General features: G+C 31.4%; 1 long non-coding RNA gene across 1 annotated transcript in view; it reads right to left on the reverse strand.

Moving 5' to 3' along the window:
• Positions 1–4,927: 4,927 nt before the first annotated feature.
• The window catches only part of LOC145288112 (uncharacterized), a 483,797-nt gene continuing 466,657 nt past the window's right edge, over positions 4,928–22,067 (reverse strand). The window contains exon 3 of the long non-coding RNA XR_013869266.1: positions 4,928–5,182. This is a non-coding gene — a long non-coding RNA (uncharacterized LOC145288112). The remainder of the gene's footprint in view (positions 5,183–22,067) is intronic.

Here is a 22,067-nt window from a genome sequence, read left to right on the forward strand (position 1 = left end):
GAGAAAGTTCAATTATTGTGTATTCTTCCCGAACAAAAAACATGGAAATAAAAAAGAAAAACATATTAAAAAAAAACGTGCCACATAAACTACTTGTTGATTTCGTCTCAAAACACATTAACTAATATTGATATGCATAAATTATTGTTGGATTATAAAATTTTAAAGTAAAATCATTGTCACTTTCCTTATAAGAAACTTAACCCGAGAAAAAAGTACATAGATATCTCTAACATTATCCCACAAGAAAGAGAAGAAGAAATCATCAAACTAATCCTATCGATGCACAAGGGGAAATCTGATCCAGGCACACCATACAATAACACTATTGAATGAAAGATCCGAAAAGCTTTTATGCACAAGACATTGGCATATATCACTGGATCAATAACGATAAGAAATACAAAACCGGAAAGATTATATTCCATATAATCTAGTAAATCTAAATTGAAACATCTAGATTAGAAAATGCAATATTTCTTCGGATTGAACATATTGTACAAATAAACAAAATAAATCCAGAAAATTAACAAATCCACGTATTAAGTTTTCTTAAAAATTTAATAGAATTACACTTGTAGTTACGTAACCATAGATTCGTGTTCAAGTGTATAACTATTTGGAAGAAGGTGTTTGTTGTGCAGTTCACAAATCACATCTTCGTTTATATAATACATTTGCGAGTACCACATTAAACCTACTTAGTGTCGACTCAGCTAATGAAGTCAATGTTAAGTGTCTAAATTTCGTATAGGTCTACATTTACTTCTAGATCCCTGTAATAGCGTTAGTGCAATAAATGCGTCCGGTTACTTAGTAGAATTTGAATAAACCTTGAATGCATTCTCAGAAATTAAAAACAATATAGAACACCAACCATATATACAATGACATGCATATGTATTAAATGCATGTTAGTTTTTGTTCTAACTGTAGTTTATGTTCGCCACTTTGCCTGATATTTGATTAGTAATACTTCGTAAAGTTGATTTAGTTGTATGAGGAAAACTCATGCTTGACTCCATTTTATATCAAAATTTATTTCAACTTACTCTATGCCAAATTATCCTATGCCAGTTTATTGAAACTTATGAAATGAAATGCATGCAGTTTTGGTAAAGTAATGAGGTCAGAGAAAACTAAATTTTACATATTTGAAAGGAAGACAACGAAATATGTTTGGCTAAATATAACACTTCAACAAAAATACCGTCTAAGCAGTTAGGTTTGGGGTGGGTCCATGATGATAAGGTGATTTTTTAATCTAAAAGTTATCCATAGCAGAATGAATGGCATCATGTAATTCTAAGAAGATCTTTCAGAAATCTGCAACTTATTTAGGGCATAGTAAGAATTTTGTGCTTCAAACATACCGCAAAGATCTTGTGAGTAACTATCTTGGTCAAATAGTCACATTGAATGTGATTTTCGCAACGTTTCGGTCGATGTAACCTCCGATCTTCTCCAGATATGTTTTTGTTTGCATCCTGTCTAAGTCTAGCAGCAAGCTCTGAAAAGCTTTTTTTTCCCTTTCTGCAGGGGATGCTCTTTTGTAAGATCTGTCTTCCCTGGCGGTTGTAAACTTTTTTACAGCCTTGCTCTTTTTTTGTTTTTCATAGAGTTTGTTTCTTTTACCTTTAATCGTTGTTTGATTTCGCTTCCTGGACATTCCATCTCCCTGGCAATTTCTTCCAGAGAATATCTTTCACCAGATAAAACAACAATTTATGCCGTTTTAATCTCTGAAGCTGATTCAGCGGTATTTTCAATTTCAATGAACACTTAAATAACAATTAAATATATTATCATAGCACTGGAAAGAATTAAATATTACCTAAAAAAATGAGAAACAACTTTTAGTATGAGAATTTATCATTTTGAATATTCGAATGAATTTCCCTCACCCACGGGATGTGCAAAGTGCGATGTATATGATTTTACAGCAGTTTGTGGAGAATTGCAATTGGTTTTTGTCCATTTGGAACAAAAGAAATGACCTAACATACAAGAATACCGTATAAGCATACATTAGGATATGCAGGAATTAGGGTAGGATTCAGAATTATGAGAATTTATGTTTCTCATGCAAGACAGACATAAGCAGTAATGTTGGAGGCAAAGTAACCAGCCTTTTAAACTGATATTTAGAAAATAAATGTTCCAGTTATTGCAGTATCATACATAAGGAACCATATATTTACAAGCATAGGCCTGATATTTAAGCATACACTTAGTCAATAAATGATAAATTAGAACTTCAAAAGAGTGAGAAAGTATCAGAAAATGAAGAGTACGAAATACCAGTTTAGGTAAATAATCATAAACATTGCAGTACTTTGTATCTACCCCTTCTTATCCCGCTCATTATCACATGAATTACTTACAGTCAATAGGGCATTCAGGAAACATTGATAAATCCTATTTTAGTCGCGTAAGTTAATTACAGTGAATTAGGTATTGTCAAAACATGGATAAATCTTTTTTAGTCTTTCAAGTAAATAAGGAATTGTCTAAACAGGAATGAATTCTATTTTAGTGACTTAAATTACTTACAGTGATTAAGACATTACTAATACATGGATAAAGTCTATTTTAGTCACCTACATTACTTACATGTAATAAATCCTATTTTTGTCAACTTAATTACTTTTTGTGAATAAGGCATTGTCAAAATATGATCACATCCGTCTTTAGTTACCTAAATTAATTACAGTGAATAAAGTATTGTCAAAACATGGATAAATCCTTTTTAGCCACCTAAATTACTTACAGTTAGAATAGAATTTTTTAAATTACTGCTAATTAGAATTGGTAACTGGTAAAATGTTCCAAAAGAAATTGATTTTGGCAGCCATTCGATCACAAAATGATATAAACTTTGCGCTTTCTTCATCGGAATAGCAGCGACTTTACTATCATGTGGATGAACTGCTTATTCTGCTTTGAAATTAGCATCAAACATTTAATTCATTTAAACTATCATGTGCAATATCTCCAAAACATCAAATATGGGAATAGATATTGCAAAAATGCAAACTTTTGTTTGGGATGAATGCACAATGGAACACAAAGATCACTTGGCACTCTTGATCGATCCTTGCTTGATTTGCGTGGCAATGCCCATCATTCGGGGATGCAGTAATATTGTTTGCAGGAGATTTCAGACAAACGTTACCTGTAACGAAATTAATGCTTGCCTCAAATACTCTACTTTTTGGTACCATATGAAGACATTAACCCTAACCTGAAAGATACGTGTCCAACTGCAGAACGATCGATCAGCAAAGATATTTTCGCATCAATTGTTGGAAATCGGAAAAGTTCCGGCCGATCTGAATTCATAACTTCTGTAATTTAGTTACATTAAAAGAAGAATAGGAAAACATTTTTTTTCATATATTCAAATTAATTAGAAGAATTCCAGTTGGCTAAGTGAACGAGCTATTTGTGCAGGTAAAAACAAAGATTCCATGAACTTAACGATATTACCTAGCTTAAAATTCCAAATGGGGTAGTCGCATACAAGTCGGTCGACACTATTGCGGAAACAGACAAAGCGGTTAATTATCCAATACTACTGCAATTGAAAATTGGCGTATCAATTATCATATTGTGAAATATCAACTAGCCCAAGCTTTGCAATGACACGGGACTTGCAGTAAAATAAATAATGAACAACATCATAGAAGCAACACTCTTGGCAAAGTTTTTCAAAGTTAAAGATATTCTCATTCCACGTATTTCTATGATTCCATCGGATACGCAATTTCAATTTAAGAGATTGCAAACCATAATTTGATTGTCATTTGCAATCACCATAAAAAATCACAGGGGGAATCATTACAATTGTGTGGCTTACATCTACATACTGACTGTTTCTCACATGGATAATTGTATAAGAGTTTGTTTTGTCATATGCATACTATATTGTAGAAGTACCTTATTTCTTATTTAAAAGTCATACTATTCGATGATTTTACGTGAATTTCCGTTTTATCAACTATTATGTACGTCACAATTAATATTTTATTTGTTTTCCTAACTGGGCAACAGTCTATTTCTGTGCAAGCACCTTATTTCTTATTTAAAAATAAAACATATTAATGCAGACACTGACTTATTAATATTGTGATCTCCACTTACTACATAATGGCTGGCGATAACTAAATTATTAGTATCATCCTTGTTGCCATCTTTGCTGACCAAACACTGGCCGCCGATAATTAACTTATACATATTATGATTTGCACCGACCAGACACTAGCTGGCGATAACTATCTTATCTATTAAAAACAATTGTTTATAAGACATTTTAGAATATACCATTTTTATTCTAAGTGATTCAGTATAACAACGGTTGGTGAGATTTTGAATATTCGCTTTTTATTTTAATGGATGTTCACGATAATAACTGTCGAAGATAATAAACGTATGAATATAGAGATAAATCATGACTAAATGTGGGCATATAATTTGAATGAAATGCGTCTAAGCTGTATTTATATAAACAAAGTTAAATAGATAAAAAGAATATTTCACAGTTATCTATATCGATATACTTTGTTTATTAAACAGTAGAAACGATTAAGCCGATTATGTATTCAAGATAGCTGCTATCAATTATTCAAATAAAACTGGACAAGTATGTATATTTTAAGTATCTCTAATCTGAAACGATCTCTCTCGGTAACAAAAGAATATTTCATAAATAGATCCATTGCTAATGTTATCCTTTATATAGCGAGTTTGTTATGATTATATATATATATATATATATATATATATATATATATATATATATATATATATATATATTAGTTCAAAATTTTAAATAAATACTATTGAAACGCTAGGTAAATCCGCTAGTACATTTCATTCTTTGTAAAGTTTACGTTAAAGTTTTCATTTCATTATCATCTTTTTTTAAGGTGATGTATCGATATTCATGTTTCAAATCTTCTTCCTGTTTTCCCGAGAGATGAACGCGCTATTTCTATTAACCTTCATATCAGGACATTTCTCTCTCCGTTTCTTTATTTCACCTACCGTGTTGCCAGGTTACGCTCAAATTCAATCTCGATTGCCTTGAAATGATTGGTAGCTCTCTTTTTCTTTATATCACTTGCGCCCAATAAAATGTATATCACCGTCTTACGGTTTATCAGCAAAAACTGGAGCCAATCTAGAAGAATAGAAAAACAAGATTAAGTTATATTGTGTAGTTAATATAACAGTCTTTATGAAATTTGTTAATCTTTTTTTTGTAAATGTCATTGGGTTTAATAAATATGTATCTTCTCCGAAAAAGTAATTGCCATTTTTATTGGACTCCCAAACACTAGAAATCTAGTAACGTATCATAGCAAGAGCGCCATATATACAGGTTGTTTATATATTATTAAGTACATTTTTATATGCGTTTTCATGTCAGAATATATTAAAAAAAAATGCTAAACAAATCATGATGAATTCGATATAAATGTTGCTAGTTTCAAGTAGCTATATTTTATTGAGTTTAATTAATGCACGCCGAGAAAAAGAGTTGTAATGATCAAGCTTCTCTAATTTTTATCATGTTTGGAGAATAGAAAGATCTACCAATTCTTACAGCTGTGTTGATACCAGATCAAACTCTTTATGTACCAACTTCCTGATTTAAGATGAACCAAATGATTCTGCTACTGTCTTTTTTCGTTTCCCATTGCAAAACTAAATTCTGTACCACCACACCAAAAAAACAAAACAAAAGAAAAACAAAACGGAAAACAATTCTCATCTATAAAACAACTAAACCAAACAGTATAAATAAACATTTGCATATATAAAGAGCTTGGTGCATACATTTTTTGTACTAAAAGACCCGGATTCTGCAACAAATAAACAGGATGGATATGCCATAAAGCAAAACAACTAGTTTTACTGTTTTAATCAGAATATACTTTCAAGACTAATATGAAAATAATTGGAGCAGAAGTTCGCTTTTAGTCTAGACTTTCTCTACGTTCAATTCATTGGCATAATTGATTTCTTTTAACTTTCAATTTTATTGTAAAACGTCTTTAGACGGCTTTCAATTTATTATTAATAATTCAATGGCGGAAAGCGTAAGTTTACTATTTTATCTTATTCTATTAAACTTTCAGCTCATTACACAAAAAACCTCTTTTGCATTATTAATTCGATTCAATTATATCATTTTCTGTACGATCTAACTGTTTTTTTTATCTTTGATGCTTAATTGTAATTTTCCAATTAACTCGACAAGTGTATATTTCTTAATAATTGATTATTATATGTGGATTTTTTTAAATATAAATAAGCAATATATGTGATTTGATTATTATATGTGGATTTTTTTAATATAAATAAGCAAAGCATTTAAAAATATATCAGAAAGGTGTATAGGTAATCGTCTGAATAATGTGTTAGTCTTGTGTCCAATGTAGTTATGAGTGTTTCTCTTGTTGACATGCATTCTCCGAGATTGTAATTAAGCCTACAAATTTCAGATATAAGCTCGATTTGCAAAAACCTAAAACAACATGATTGCCAACATTCCAAATTTAGAAGAATCCTAGTTGAAAACAAAATAATTCATATAGATCCAAACCAAATGATGGACTCTCCCGTCGATTTCGACGTATAAGGTTCCGCTAAAACAAGTAAGTTGCTCGGAAATCTACACAGATGATTTGTTTATAATGGTGAAAGATGTGTATAGAACAAACCACACTTTGTTGTATTACTGTTATATATATATATATATATATATATATATATATATATATATATATATATATATATATATATATATATATATATATACCTTTCATCATTATGGGTATGTGATTGACATCATCATTCCTGTTACTATCACTGTTGCTGCCATTATGTTTATTTCTATTAATAATTTTTTAGTAGTATCTTTATAAATATTATTATTATCGCCATCTTTATTACCATGTTTTTATCATTATTAATTAATATTTTAATATCATTACTAAGATACTTGTGATTATTAGTGGTTTTATTATTATTATTATTATTATTATTATTATTATTATTATTATTATTATTATTATTATTACACATGATCATGGACTATACTATTATCAGCATTACTTTGCATTATTATTAATTTGTTGTTATTATTATTATTATTATTATTATTATTATTATTTTGTCATCTTTATCATCATCATCATTGACACCATGACTCTTCGAAAGCCTTATAATTACTAATAAGCAAAGATTCAGCCTTAAAACTTTATAATCCTCACTCCTCCACCTTTTTAATGATGACATCGAATTTAACACTTTATAATAAGATATGTTGCATTCTGTCTAGACAATTTCCGGTCCTAGTAATGCGAGCTTTTATGGGCTGATTTTTTTCCGCTTAGCCTGATCCTTATTTCTCTAAAATTAAATCTGAAATCACATTTTATAATTAAACCGACGATGAAGGTTTACATATTGCTTTTATTTTATTGGAAAATTAGCTCACGCTTTGCATTAATAATATTCTAAGATTCAGGTGATGTTATTATTCTAACTGCCTCGGATAAGCCTAGGTTACACAATATTGAACTGGGGGTATATGATTTGGATTAACATATCATATCCGACTTAATTGAGAAACGAATATGTTTAGAAGTAAGTTTTTATGAAAGTAGTACAAAAGTTTCCCTAGTTGTTGTCATTAAAAGGTGATGCATTATTGGATATTTCCAGCTTTATTAAAGTGGACGTGGAAACAATATACATGTATTTTTTTGGTACACTGTAGCTATTATTACTGGTATTTATTGTTCCAATGTTGTTATGTTGAGGGTGAGAGCAGGTTGCGTTGTTTGGAATATTGTTGCGGAATTGGTTGTCAATGTTATTGTATGGGAATTGCCTGCGAAGGAATATTGCAATACCTATTGTTAGTGTTGTCATTTGGTAAGCTCGTTGGAAGGGAGGGGTGATCAAGTTCATTATTATTTGAATTACGGGAGCAATTGTCAAATATTAATAGTGCTGGTTTGGGAGGATCTAGATGGTAGCTCAGTAATAGTACATGAATAAACCACATTTTTATGGATACACTTATTTGCCAGAGAGCATTCATTTTTTTATGTTTGCAGTTTAGTCGCTTTCCTTAGGTAGGGGAAAGGCATTGCCTGTGCGTCTTTAATTTTCTTGTTATTAGATGTTATAACAGTCTAGGCTAAATTAGGCATTGTAGATTAAACTATTTTAATGATATTTTTATTAAACAAAGTGCTACACCTATATGATTACTTAAAATATGTTTTAACAATATTGAAAAACTCCTTGGGGATATTAGTTTATACATTAGAGCTGAATGGGGGGGTTTACCCAAATATATTTCTTTATCATTCTTTTTCTAGGGGTTGATTTATTCAGATTAGATGGAAAGCTGGCGCGATTATGAATGTTGAAGTTAACGTTAATATTTGAATTACATGTAAACTGGTGGTTTCTTTTAGTTCGAAGCATATTTTGCATAATTAATATATAAATATCTTTATTTATATTAAATTTAAGTTTAACTCGGATTATATCAGGAAAATATTTTTCCACTGCATTCATAGTTTAAGCCACTTCTTAAAACGTTTTTCTTTACACACTAGGCGCATCACAATTTCATTTAATAGAAATGTAATTTGAACTGAAGCATTTAAAGAATCTCGATTTTATACAAAGCAGTAAACAAAATAGTAACCAAAAACTGACTGAAGACGACTGAAGCAAATCAGTTTAAAGTACTTGCAAAAAATCAGATAGATAAAAACGATTACGGAACTTTCCTGCAAGAATTCAACCTAAACATAAGATTAAGAATTCGAAAAATGGAAAAATTACAACAAAGGATCATTAAGCAAAAACACTACGTGCTATTTAACGATATCTTTCTGAATATATATATATATATATATATATATATATATATGTGTGTGTGTATATATATATATATATATATATATATATATATATATATATATATATATATATATATATATATATATATATATATGTACCCAAAACTTCTTGCCTTGATAGATGGGAAACTAAAACTTGCTGCTATGGTTTCAAATAGTCTTGAATAACAGCAAGAGGAAATTTGATTCCGAATATTTCTCATATGTTATATCTCCTCTCTTTTTTAAATAATGTAAGATTATGAATATCTCCAGTATCAAATAATCTTTACACAATGTGAAATTTACTTTATGTATGAAAACAAAAGAGGGGAGATATAACATATGAGAAATATTTCGACTCAAGTCCCCATTTGTTGTTAATTCATATCATTAGAAACCATAGCAGCAAGTTTTAATCTCCCTTCCATTAAGGCCAGAGAATTTGGGAAAATATCAGATATTTGTAATTCATATGCAAAACTAGGAAAAAATGACTATGATTGGAAAGTTTTATGGCTGTAAAAAAGTGCTAAAAATAGGCTCTGGATGATCGATAATTCCCTTTATGTGCGATGTAAAGGGCAAATGTCACATAGCGCACTACACAAGTAAGGTAAATCACCTTTTCAACAAGAAAATTGAATAACAATTTTTTTAAAAAAGCCTTCTTTTGTTATATTTTTATAAATAATCGCTGAGATTTGGAACTTACACTATTGCCAAAAAAGGATATATATATATATATATATATATATATATATATATATATATATATATATATATATATATATACTTGTTTATTGTTATATAAACATGCTCACATCCCGCTGCTACAAATAGCCACTTGTTTCAATCAAACAACAGATATCATCAGGCAGCTATTTTCTTTCTCTATTTCTTTCTCTATTTCTTTTTTTTTCTCTTCTTAATCACTCTCTCTCCATTATAATCTTTTAACTTTATTTAAATTGCCCATCCCTCTTTGCATCTTATAATTAAAGTTCTGTGTTTTAAGTTTTTTAACTCCAATTTCTAAAGAGTTCCTACCTAAAATAAAAATCCATTATTCATTGCCTTTTGAATAGTCAAGTCGCTGCCTGATGATATCTGTTGTTTGATTGAAACAAGTGGCTATTTGTAACAGCGGGATGTGAGCATGTTTATATAACAATAAACAAGTATTATCAGCTCTTTTTATAGAGCACTATGAATTCATTAGTCCATTACTTTTGAATATAAAAAACCCGAGTATATATATATATATATATATATATATATATATATATATATATATATATATATATATATATATACTAGCATTTCAGCCCGGCGTTGGCCGGGTGTTTGGATATATTTATTTACAGGCTCGAACCTGTACCGCGAAGGAGGAAAAGAATGGGGGAAAAACCTGACGTCTATGCTGTTACGACCACCGCCAAACTGGAAGTTACATTTTTTAAAATTAAGGTTAGACAATCGAAAGGAGAGGATGACTTTCAAAAATATCGGCGAAAAAAGCGACCCTCCCCCCTGTAGAAAAGTTCCCAGTTGAAGGTGAAGATATTAATGTTTTTAGCCAATTTTTTGATATTTGTCGTTTGAAAGGTCGGACTTTAAAAGGATACTGATCTTGGTAAAATCCACCGCCTTTGTCGAAAGTTTTAGGCAGACATGCAAAAATACATACATAGATTTATATATTGGTAACTAAAAATTTTCGACCCAAACTAATTAAAAAGCTTGACCTATCTCTGAATACCCTTTATGTCAAATTTCAAATGTTTAGACCAGAAATTGTCTGAGTACTTTGGTAAGACCGCATAGGTCAATTTGAATGAAAAAATGACCCCTTAACATTTATTATTCTGGGCTCTAATCAAGCTATTAAGTTAGATCCATATATAAGGAAACTATATCTAAAATTTCAAGTGTTCAGACACAAAATTGTTGGAGGAGTTTGATAGAGTTCTCAAAGGTCAAATCGTTGAACTTTGGTTCTTAACAGCCAAACTTCTGGCCGAAAACCGATCACAAAGCTTTTCCCAAAATCTCAGTACCCTGTATATCAAATTTCGAGTCTGTAGACTGAAAAATGAGAGAGTTATTGCGTAGGGAAATGTACACACACAGACAGACACTTTCACTTGCACTGTTGTTTTTCGTCGATTCGTACGTTGAGTTATTTGGAAAATTATGTGTGAATTTGTCATCATAATCATCAATATCATCATCATCATGTACTGCATATGTGTGAGTCTTAAACAAACTTTTTATTAAAAAAAACACAGAAAAAAGGAAGGAGGAAATAAATCAGGAAGGAAAAGGGACAAAAGCGGTTCAGCCGCTGATCACTTACTATGTATTATTTTGGAATGTTCCTTCATGTGTATTTTACATGTATATGTGTGTGTACGTATGTATAGGCATATGTACAGTGATGATCATATTTATTGGCACGGTAAAATAAAAGTTAAATTTTGTATAATAAATTCTAAAAAAGGGATTAAATTAAAGAAAATAACAAAGTATATTATGTATTTTTAACCGGCCTTTCCGATGCAGCAATCGGATTTTAGAAAAAATAAATAACAAAGGAACAACAAACATAATTGCAAAAAACCCTTGTTCAAAATTATTGGCACGGCTTTGTTTTTCTTTTAGTATCAGTATAATATCAATCAATTTCTGGTTTACGTGCTTTCTGAACTTTTTTTATAGCCATATTATGCTTGTTTAACGCTAATTCAGTGAATAATTTTTTTCAGATAATTTTTAGATAGCGATTTATTTAAACTATTATAAGTGACTAAATTATAATTTTCAATCGCCATGGTTAAAACTAAGGAACACAGCGAATACGTCAGGAAGCTTGTTGTAGCATGCCATACCAATGGGGAGGGCTATGATAAGATTTCAAAGAAGCTAAACCTTCCCAAATCCACTGTTAGAGCCATAATAAACAAGTTCAAATCGCAAGGCCACGTTATGAGTTTAGAGGGTAGAGGGAGAAAAAGGATTCTTTCCCCAAGAGATGAACGGAAAATTGTTCGACAAGTAAAACAAAACCCAAGGATCTCTGTTGGGGAGATTGTTGATGAAGAGAGCACCTCTGGAGTGAATGTATCTCGACATACAGTTGGTAGAGTTTTGAAGAGAGCTGGTTTAAAAGCATGTCGTCCGAGAAAGACTCTCTTATTGAAGCCTATGCACCTGAAAGCAAGGCTAGCCTTTGCAAAACGTCATATTGATAAAGATGTTGCATTCTGGAAACGTGTTCTATGGACTGACGAAACGAAAATAGAGTTATTTGGCCATAATAAAGTGTCTTATATTTACAGAAAATCTGGCGAAGCTTTCCTGCCTAAGAACACCATACCCACAGTGAAGCACGGTGGAGGCAGTTTGATGTTTTGGGGATCCTTTGCTGCCTCTGGACCAGGGCGACTTGTTAAGGTCACAGGTAGCATAAAAAAGGAAGATTATGTTAAAATATTGGATGAAAACATGAAAGACTCTGCTAAAGAGCTCTCACTTGGTCGTCGTTGGTGGTTCATGCAAGATAATGACCCAAAGCATTCGGCTAAACTGACTAAGAAATGGCTTGAGGACAATCATATTAATGTTTTGGAGTGGCCACCACAAAGCCCAGACCTTAATCCAATTGAAAATTTATGGAGAACATTAAAATTGAGGGTAATGCAAAGGAAGCCTAAGAATCTTATTCAATTGGAGGATTATTGTCAGGAAGAGTGGGCTAAAATTACTACTGAAGAGTGCAACAACTTGGTTGTAAACTATGAAAAGCGACTGAGGAAGGTAATCAAGGCCAAAGGCTATACAATTGATTATTAAATAAATCGTGCCAATAATTTTGAACAAGGGTTTTTTGCAATTATGTTTGTTGTTCCTTTGTTATTTATTTTTCTAAAATCCGATTGCTGCATCGGAAAGGCCAGTTAAAAATACATAATATACTTTGTTATTTTCTTTAATTTAATCCCTTTTTTAGAATTTATTAGACAAAATTTAACTTTTATTTTACCGTGCCAATAAATATGATCATCACTGTATGTATGTGCGTATTTGTGTGCCTCTACGTGATTATGGTTGAATGTGTGTGCACATGCATATGTATGTTGGTGTACATCTGTATGTACGCATGTGTATGTGAGGTGGAGAGGGCTCCCGTAAGCTGTGGTGAAGGTAACCCCTCTAGGAAGAGCAAATCTTAGATTTAAAAAAAAATCCAAGCGTCTGTAATTCATATCAATTGGACTATTGTTTTTCGTCAATTCGTACGTTGAGTTCTTTGTAACACTAGGTGCGAATGTGTCATCGTCATCATCATCATCATCATCATCATCATCATCATCATCATCATCATCATCATGTACTGCATATGTGTGAGTCTAAAACAAACATTTTATTTTTAAAAAAATCCAAGCGTCTGTAATTCATATCAATGGGACTGTTGTTTTTCGTCGATTCGTACGTTGAGTTATTTGAAAAATTATATGTGAATTTGTCAACATCATCATCATCATTATCATGTACTGCATATGTGTGAGTCTAAACAAAATTTTTATTTAAAAAAACAAAAAAAAAAGGAAGGAGGAAACAGATCAGGAAGGAAAAGGGACAAAAACGGTCCAGCCGCTGATTACTTACTATGTATGACTTTTGGAATGTTCCTTCCTGTGTATTTTACATGTATATGTGTGTGTACGTATGTATAGGCATATGTATGTATGTGCGTATTTGTGTGCCTCTACGTGATTATGGTTGCATGTGTGTGCGCATGCATACGTATGTTGGCGTACATCTGTATGTACAAATGTGTTGATTGTCATGTGTATGTGAGGTGGAGAGGGCTCCCGTAGGCCATGGTGAAGGCAACCCCTCTAGGAGAAGCAAATGTTAGATTAAAAAAAAAACATAAAGCGGTAGACCAGTACCCGCATTAAGCTGTTTGAACCGAGAGAGATTTAGCTGTCGTACAAAGCTAAAACTCTGTAACATCATCTGTGTATAGATACTCCCTCAGCCATGGAAAAGTTGTGACGCCTGTAGGCCTGACATGCTAGAAGCATGTAATAATTGTTCTGCCGTCATTAAATGTATATATGTATGCATAAGTATATGTTTGTTCATGTACAGGTGTATGTATATGTGTGTATATCTATGGGTATATGTATGTATATGTGTATATGTATGTATATATGTATGTGTGTATGTATATACGTATATATATTCTTTGTATGTATGTGTATATATGCATGTGTATGTATATGCATATATGCATGTGGGTATGTGTATATATGCATGTGTGTATGTATGTATATGTATGCATGTATATGTGTATGTATGTGCATGTTTGTGTATGAGTGCATATTTATTTATGTGTATGTATATGTAGGTAAGTGTATGTATATATGTGCATATGTGTACATATGTGTATATGTATGTATATGTGTGTATGTATATGTGTGTATGTATTTGTATATGTGTGTGTATTTATATGTATGTACATGTGTATGCATGCGTATGTGTGTATATATATGTATGTATGTGTATTATGCATTGTGTATGCATATATGTATATATGTGTGTATGTTTACAGATATGTATGTGTATGTGTATATATGTATATTTGCATTTATATATATGTATGTATGCCATTGACCGTCTTGTGTATGTTTATGCATGTATATGTATGTGTATTATGTATTGTGTATGTATGTATGCATATATGTGTGTTATATGTATGTGTGTATGTGTATGTATGTGTATATATGTATGTATGCGTGCATGTATATATATGTAAGTATACTAGTGACCGTCTTCAGTGTCATGTCTGTTTAAACGTGTGAATTCACATCATTTCGAATCCACCGATTGACATCATCAGTTGAGATTAAGGCTATTCAAAGTGATTTTGCAGCATCGGCATTCTGTTGATAAATAAATCTTCCGTTAATCAAAACAATGTGAAATTCGTTCTTGTTTTTTGGTTAATATTGTTACTGGATACGTTCTTTATTTCATATAGATATAAATATGAAGTTAGAATGTTGTTTTATTACCGGGAATATACATTTTTAGAGTAATACCCACTTAAAATTACCAGGAAATACGAAAATTAGTATGATTTTCAAATATATGTTCAAATTCCACAAAAATCAGGGAAATAATGCACCTTCTAATACTCTTCCAGTGTACTAAATTTCACTTTTCTGCGGTTTATAGAATTTTAAAATTAAAAAAAGATATTGACTTGCAACAAAGCGATACACAGGGTTTATATATATATATATATATATATATATATATATATATATATATATATATATATATATATAATTTATTTATACAAACATTGATGGCTACATATGTGCATACATGTTTCTATAATCACCCGCATTGAAGAGATTACGTCTTCAGGCCAAGAATTATCCTCGATAACTGATATTTCAAGACAAAAACATTTTTTTTTTCGTTTACAAAATTAGAGTCTCGCCATCTAATATGGGTAGGGTTATGTGTAGGATAGGATAAGTAAGGCTTTTATCTTTCTAAATCTTTACCTCTTATTCTCTCTTCCAGTTTATATTATTTTTCTTTTTATTTTTATCAATCTCATCTTTTGGTTTTACGCTATAAAGCACTTGAGAATTCAGCATCTTGTCTCCCCCTGGTCGGTGGTCAAAGACTATAGACATATGTGTTGACCACCCAGTGCGCGGTCGGTATCCTCAATCCACACACACACACACACACACACACACACACACACACACACACACACACACACACACATACTTTAGAAACAAACATAAACATATACCTCTACCTAGGAGTGGATACACACCGCTCGGTATATTTTACGCATACACACGCACAGAAACACAAGCAATAAATATAAAAATAAAAATAAAAATAAAAATAAAATTAAAATTAAAATGAAATAAAAATAAATTTAAAATAAAACAAAAAATCCTAAAAGTTACCAACCCCGACATGTACACACGTAAATAAATACACGTACAAACCCCCACCTTTTGATACACCCGTGTATATATACACATATACAAACACACACATATATATAATGCACACATACATTATCAGATATTTATATTCATACTCATACACGCATTTATATCAACACACGCACCCTCAATACAAATAGCAATATATATATACCCGCATATTATATACTACGTCTGTTATTATACTAATATTAATAAGGCTGTCAAATTGGAACCCTTAAAACCCGTAGATCCCAACCGGATACATGTCTCAATAAAACATATATATACACCCATACGCGCATATACACGCACAATACATTCCTACGTACACACATAATCAGACCATATATATATATATATATATATATATATATATATATGTGTGTGTGTGTGTGTGTGTGTGTGTGTGTGTGTGTGTGTATAGCTACACATATACACCCATACGCACATATGTATACTGACATACACATGATACATCTAAATAGATATAGATCTGGACGCATTCTCTGCATAATTCTTTTTACCAAATCCCACACGCATAACAATATCACACGCCCCCACACGTTTCCTTCGAGATTTATACAGATGCATAAGATACATAAAATTACATAAATAATATATAACAATGTATAACAACAAATTCAGAGCATTTAGGTTATACAAACGGAATAAAAAGGTTTATACATTGTAGCACTTACCTTTTTTTATATTTCAATTCTATTCTCTGCCTACGTATATATACGTACATATATGTATATATAAAGTGTATATATAGACACATTCACAACTACACAAATATCCACATGCATACATTATTTTGAGGTTCACCTTACTATTTCTTACTTGTTTTGTTCAGATATACTATTATATAGGTATTAATTCAGGTTAGTAAGATAGAATATTAAGTGACTTATGCAACCAATTCGGATAGGGTCATAGTCACGACCTCACTCATCCTTTTTTTTGGGGGGGGGGGTAGTTGCAATTGTAGTTATTCTGATCTTCATAACTTAGAGTTCTTTAAGCGCATGTATTTCAAATGTTTGCAGGATATAGCAGTTTCTTCTTTAAATATTTAATAGCTTATCCCTGTCCTTAAACCTAGTTTTCTCAAGTTTTTCTAATAAGCATAACAAACATGGTGAGTTCAATGAGTGGCAAGTACTGGCTCTCCTAATAATCCTCCATTCTATCTTAGGTGTTTTATTTTCTCAAACTAATTTCCAGTAGTATAACGATCATGATTTGTCCTTTTCATACGTTTGATTATTCATCCAACGTGTATGTCCATAGAATCTATTTTTGAATGTCATTTGGGTACCCCCTATTTATAATATAAAGCTAAATGTGTGTGTGTGTGTGTGTGTGTGTGTGTCTGGTCACGAATAGGCTCCTATATGTTTGACTATTTTAAAAAACTGATTACATATAATGATAGAAGATGCATCGAGGAATAGGAATGGGTATGTTTGATCTTACAGAACAGTGTTTCATTAAAATTTTGGGGTCTGCGTTCGCGCCTGGTCCACAAAGTATGGAAATAAAAAGTTTAAAAATTAAAAAAAAAGTTTACAAGTGTTTCTGATATAGATGTACATAAGACTACTTTGATAAGTATGTTTTAACTTAAATAGGGATGGTATAATAAAATTGTGGGGTCTGCGTGCGCGCCTGGCCTCCATGGAATGGAAATATGCATAAACTTTAATAAAGACTTTTCATATCTATCTGCGTAAGTATACTTTGATAATTATGTTTCAGTTTGAAGAAATATGGTATAATAAAATTATGGAGTGTTCGTCCGCGCCTGACCTCCATAGAATGGAAATATGTCATAAAGTTTAACAAGGTTTTTTAATATAGATCCAGAGATTATTGTGATAAGTGTTTCAGTGTGAACAGGTATGGTATAATAAATTATGGGGTTTATCTATTTTATTTTTACTTTCATCACATTTTGCTTTGGTTTTGATACCCCCAAATTCGAAGCTATCGCTTTACAGCCCTTCCTTTTCATAACCTATCATAAATCAGAGTCCATTTTCTGTAGGCTGTTTTTGAACCCAGTCAACGACGGGTACTTTTGCGAGTATATATATATATATCTATCTATCTATATATATATATATATATATATATATATATATATATATATATATATATATATATATATATATATATATAGTAAGTAAGTATATATACACACACATATATATATATATATATATATATAGTAAGTAAGTTATAAAATATATATGACGATTAATCGCCATATATATTTTATAACTTACTAACTAGCTCTACCTACGTATTGAGCACTGTTGAAGTAAATACTTAAAGTTTACGCATAAATTTATACTTTTGTATATTAATTTATTTGAGTAAATGAAGTAGTTATATATATATATATGTATGCATATGTGTGTTTGTGTGTATGTGTGTGTTACTCGTAGCCAAATTGTATACTGAAATGATCATATATTGGATTCTATAGGATGAAACTATATTAAAGTGGATGCAGTCTTTTTGAAAATAATAATACTCTTCTATGGTCAAAATTTTAGTTAAAACAGCACCTATATTTTCAAACCAATAAAATATGCCACAATTGGCCTACATTTGTATGTATATTTCCCTGGTAAAACAGCTGTAATTTTGCTGCTTTGGGATAAATTTAGCTCCGTGTTTTGATAGGTTGTCCCCTCTGTGGCCTTGCTAGTAACACATAGGTGGCGTTTTCCTTTTTAGCCAGATTCGCAGTAAATAGTTATAAATGTTATTCAACCTTATATAACATGATATTGTTTTGCTTCGAGGCAAAAGTTATAATGATATCCAGACAGAAACAACAACTACATTCGTCTTAGTTACTTATTCTGTAGTGCAAATATTGAATACGTTGTTTGTTCAAAATATACTACATTTTTCTGTTAGCTATTAAGCAGTTGAATCGACTGAAAAATGTGCCTACCAACATACTAAACAAACACAGCTCTTGTATTTATTATCTGGTAAATTTTGTTTATTGTAAAAGTATCTTATAAGTCAAAACCCGATTAATTTCAAATAGTTGTGTTCTATTTTTCTTTTATTACTTTACGAGTTTTGCTAGTTTCATAGTCATTTGTTGTATGCTACCTCCTTCAGCATGTGTCTTTGTTAAACCATTGAGACAATTTAAATGTTCCTCCCTTTGTCAGAAAAGAGCTTGTCTATTATTCTACACTCTTACTTGAAATGTTTCTGATTTTTTGAAATGTGAATTAATTATTTGGATTATTACGCTTATTCGGCCTTCTATTCTCATCGTGAGTGCTATTTGCACAGCCTTTAGGCCGATATAAATTCTGATCTTCTTCAAGTATTTCTTGTCAAATTCAGAAATCTATGTGCTGAACTCAGAAACCTGCATGAAATTTCGCTCACGACCCTTACTTTAAACAACAGGGATCGCATTCTCGCTTATCAACCAGAACTGGTATCTAAAGTTACTAAAAATTTAAATAAAGAGTTTCGTTTAAAATTCTAAGCAGATTCCCGAGTTCGACATAAAGATTTCTGGTCGGTCCAAAAAATAAACATTTAAATGATTTTTGAGGTTACATCGGCCAAAACGTTGTGGAAATAACAACCATATGAAAACACTAGTTCGAATAATGCAAATATTACTTTCAAATTGCTTTCACATATATATCCTATCATTCTGGTTTATTTCTATGCATTAAATTTCTTTTGATTGCAGCATGCGACATAAGTTCCTGTCACAATGTCGCTTAGCTCATGATCATAACAAAGACGGCTAATACGCGTATAAACAGGAATATTCACTTGTAGAAAGCTGAAAAATTTATATATTAACATGTTTCTATTTATGCGAATCATGATGCTCTGTTTACACGCCAATAGAAATTTATAATAAACATATATTGAACGCTGTGCCATCCACAATAATATATTTCTTACGTTATTCATGTACAATTGCAAATGAACATATCAACAATTGGATTTGAACTACGAGATTTTATATAAAAAGATTGTACTGAATAGAAATAAAGGAGCAACGTGGAAATCCTGAAGCGCTGTACAATGAAATAGAATAGAAAAAAGTAAATTATGTTCGGTCGCTTCAGGAATTTCTTGGTATTAACCACATTAAGACTACCCGAATCCATTATACAAAACAGAGTTCTCTTTTCATATCTACGTATTTCTCTATATTCTTTTCATCAGAGTTCTCATGGTGCCTACACATACCCTAGTCACGTAAAATGAAACCCATGAGAATACAGTTATGTCTGCAGTGCTCCTAGCAAATGTTTTTAAGTTGGAAAACTGAATATCGATCGTGAAAGATAATGATTAGAAGAACTATGCAATCTAATATTTCTGTTATACATTTTTATTTTATGGTTTTAATGATTCTTGTGTGATTTTAATACTCGCCTACTACGTATCAATTACTGTAATGTAGTTATTAGGGTGGTGCAAAAATAATGTCGTTTTTGATCTTTAATATCTAGTCAAAAAACGACATTATTTTGCACCAACCTAATATTATTATTTACGTGAATGTACTTAAAATAATTTAAGAAACGACCGATCAATGGATTTCCTGGCGATGTGAAAGAGGAAAAAAGCAGAATAAAGTAGGAAGTGATTAAAGTTTGAATCAAATGAGGCGTGACGTCATCGAAAATACTAAAATGATATATTGTAAGTACAAGACGGAGAAATATTTTTCTACACCGTCAATTAAGAATAGAGAAACTAAATAAGAAAAAAGCTAGAAAATAGGACAACTCAAATATGCAATATATAATATATGTAACACAGCAAGAAGTAAAAAGTGTTCATTAAAATCACAGTCTGTAAGCGTACAGAATATATAACTCACAAGATCTAGCATTAATACTATTATTTTTTATATTGCTTTTTCACCCGAAAGAAGGCACTATGAAACTTTGACAGTAGACTACCATTCAGGAAAAATTATGCAAGAATACTATGTAGGGAGTTGAACATCGAGATGTCTGCTCACAGTACACTTGAACTTCTCCATGTCAGTAGTCAAGAAGTCAGGGACCAAGGTTGATTGCTCCAAAGTCTGGCATTCCGAAGGAAGAAATTATTTGAATAGAATGCTTTCCTGCATGCCGGGATCTCTACAATATAGGGGTGAGATTTTGCTGTTTATTGGGTTAGTTGGGATGTTTATGTTGAAAGGTATCAAGTGTCTGGAGTTCGTCGGAGCACTTTCCACTAAAATACTAGTAAATATTTGCACAAAAATAAAGATGCAACATTTTGTCTATAGGAGTTTGGTAATAGTGTGAGGACTATTAAATTGAGGACTCTTTTGTTAATTCTACTTATGGATGAGCGACTCTGGAGGAAAGTTGCACTAGTCTAGCTGTAGCATTAATACTCCATATATGGTCGAATTGTTGCTTTGTAGAGATACAGAATACTATCAGATGTTAATAACTTTCTAACACAGAAAAAGAGCCCATCTACTTACAAGAGCATTGGTAATACTTGGCCCCCATTCATGTTGTCTATGAACGTTAAGCAAAGGGGTGTAAACATCAAGTTTTCAGGTAGTGTATCATTAGCCATGGCAAATAGTAGTTATTAATACTTGTAATTATTAAAGAAAAGAAGCTTAGTCTTGGCGGAATTAAATGTTACTATCGACTTATCTCCCCATTCAGATAAATTTACGGAATGTATGATACCTTTGATCAATTGCAGTTGCACAAGTAGTAAAAGTATTAGGGGGAGTGGTGTTTGTTAAAAAAACTTCCATGTGTGAACATTGTTGTCAATTGCTTTTTGAACCATTTAGTAGTTTCAGGAAGATATTACCGCATGGAGCATTTCTGATGTGATGTTTGGTGGCTTCCCAGTTAGTCTTCTTGAAATACCTTGTCGTTTGAGCAATGGATGTTCAACTTGGGGTCGAGTGTTTATGGTGATGTGTATCAGTATCACAGTATAATAAGCACTTTCGAGTCGGCATTTGTCGCACATTCCTCGAGAACTGTGACCAGAAAATATGTCTAAAGTGGGGCTTGCTGATCCTGTCGATCAAGGAGACGGGTCT

This window comes from Euprymna scolopes, chromosome 11 (assembly GCF_053919585.1).
Source record: "Euprymna scolopes isolate OS-2025 chromosome 11, ASM5391958v1, whole genome shotgun sequence".
NCBI lineage: Eukaryota > Metazoa > Mollusca > Cephalopoda > Sepiida > Sepiolidae > Euprymna > Euprymna scolopes.